Source organism: Nycticebus coucang, chromosome 8 (assembly GCF_027406575.1).
Source record: "Nycticebus coucang isolate mNycCou1 chromosome 8, mNycCou1.pri, whole genome shotgun sequence".
Taxonomy (NCBI): Eukaryota; Metazoa; Chordata; class Mammalia; order Primates; family Lorisidae; genus Nycticebus; species Nycticebus coucang.
In genome coordinates, this window is record NC_069787.1 from 23,578,087 (window position 1) to 23,580,348 (window position 2,262).

General features: G+C 43.6%; 1 pseudogene across 1 annotated transcript; it reads left to right on the top strand.

Annotated features, from left to right (window-relative positions):
• The first annotated feature begins 883 nt into the window (after nt 1-883).
• LOC128592232 (Y-box-binding protein 2-like) lies at nt 884-1,925 on the top strand (annotated as a pseudogene). Its single transcript, XR_008381808.1, has one exon. The product of XR_008381808.1 is annotated as a Y-box-binding protein 2-like (transcript).
• Nucleotides 1,926-2,262: the final 337 nt, after the last annotated feature.

Sequence of the window (2,262 nt, forward strand, 5' to 3'; positions counted from 1 at the left end):
AAAGAAGGAATATTACCCAACACATTCTACAAAGCAAACATCACCATGATCCCCAAACCAGGGAAAGACCCAACAAGAAAAGAAAATTATAGACCAATATCACTAATGAATATTGATGCTGAAATACTCAATAAGATCCTAACAAACAGAATCCAACAACACATCAAAAAAATTATACACCATGACCAAATGAGATTTATCCCAGGGTCTCAAGGCTGGTTCAATATACGTAAATCTATAAGTATAATTCAGCATATAAACAAACTAAAAAATAAGGACCATATGATTCTTTCAATTGATGCAGAAAAAGCTTTTGATACTATCCAGCATCACTTCATGATCACAACACTTAAGAAAATTGGTATAGAAGGGACATTTCTTAAACTAATAGAGGCCATCTACAGCAAACCCACAGCCAATATCGTATTGAATGAAATTAAATTGAAATCATTTCCACTTAGATCAGGAACCAGGCAAGGTTGCCCATTGTCTCCACTGCTCTTTAACATTGTGATGGAAGTTTTAGCCATTGCAATTAGGGAAGAAAAGGCGATCAAGGGTATGCACATAGGGTCAGAAGAGATCAAACTTTCACTCTTCGCAGATGATACGATCATATATCTGGAAAACACTAGGGATTCTACTACAAAACTTTTAGAAGTGATCAAGGAATACAGCAATGTCTCAGGCTACAAAATCAACACCCATAAATCTGTAGCCTTTATATATACCAACAATAACCAAGCTGAAAAAACAGTCAAGGACTCTATTCCTTTCACAGTAGTGCCAAAGAAGATGAAATATTTGGGAGTATACCTAACAAAGGATGTGAAAGATCTCTACAAAGAGAACTATGAAACTTTAAGAAAAGAAATAGCATGCCATGGAATGAGAGAAGGGTGCAGAAGCTGCCAATGTAACTGGTCCTGGGAGGGTGCCAGTGAAGGGCAGCCGCTATGCCCAAACTGACGTAGGTTCCACAGATTCATCCCCCAGCCTCGCCCAGCTGCCCCACCACCCATGGTGGCAGAGGCTCCCTCAGAGGGGACAGAACCTGGGAGTGAAGGGGAGCAGGCTGAAGACTCTGGGCAGTGGTCCAGAAGATGGCGCCCACCACCCTTCTTCTACCAATGGCAGTTTGTGGGAGGCCCTCGGCCCCCCAATCAACAACAGCCTGTAGAGGGCACTGATGGGTTAGAACCCAAAGAGACAGTCCCACTGGAGGTGGACCAACAGCAAGGAGATGACCGGGTTCCTCCACCCAGATTCAGCCCAGGTACCAAAGGCCTTTCCACCCCAGGCCATCCCAACAGCCAACCACAGAAGGTGGGGATGGTGAGACCAAGCGCAGTCAAGGCCCTACTGATGGTTCCCAGCCTAAGCCCCAGTGCCCACGAAACCGTCCTTACTTCCAGTGGCAACGGCAGCAGCCTCTTGGCCCCCAGCAGCCCACAGTACCAGAGACCTCAGCCCCCATCAATAGTGGGGACCCTCCCCCCACCATACTGGAGTGATTTCACCTCAAAGGACACCCAGAACTACCATCTGGTATCTGCCAGTTTTTCCAACCAACCTGTACCCTACCAAGCACCCCCCTTTCCTATAATTCATGACATCAAAACACCGGCTTTCCCCCTTTTCCTTGAGACTCAGGAGGGCCACAGCAACAGCCTTTTGCTTTTTATTTTTTTTTCCACTTCCCTATCAAGGGTTGAAGGAAGGACATCATCCTTATTGTTCACAGGCACCAACTCCCTCCCCTAGATCAGGCTGAGAAGGAACCAGCCAGCTTATACCTCCTCCTGGTTGTTTTTCTTTCCCACCCAGTTTATTTTTTGTTTCCCTTCAACCCCCTACCTCTGAAGCCATTTTATGAACTGTCATGTGCCACCTGAGCCTCCAATAAAAACAAAAAACAGGCAAAAAAAAAAAAAAGAAAGAAAAGAAAAGAAATAGCCGAAGATGTTAACAAATGGAAAAACATACCATGCTCATGGCTGTGAAGAATCAACATTGTTAAAATGTCCATACTACCCAAAGCAATACATAATTTTAATGCAATTCCTATTAAAGCTCCATTGTCATACTTTAAAGATCTTGAAAAAATAATACTTCGTTTTATATGGAATCAGAAAAAACCTCGAATAGCCAAAACATTACTCAGCAATAAAAACACAGCAGGAGGAATCACGCTACCAGACCTGAGACTGTACTATAAAGCGATAGTGATCAAAACAGCATGATATTGGCACAAAAACAGAG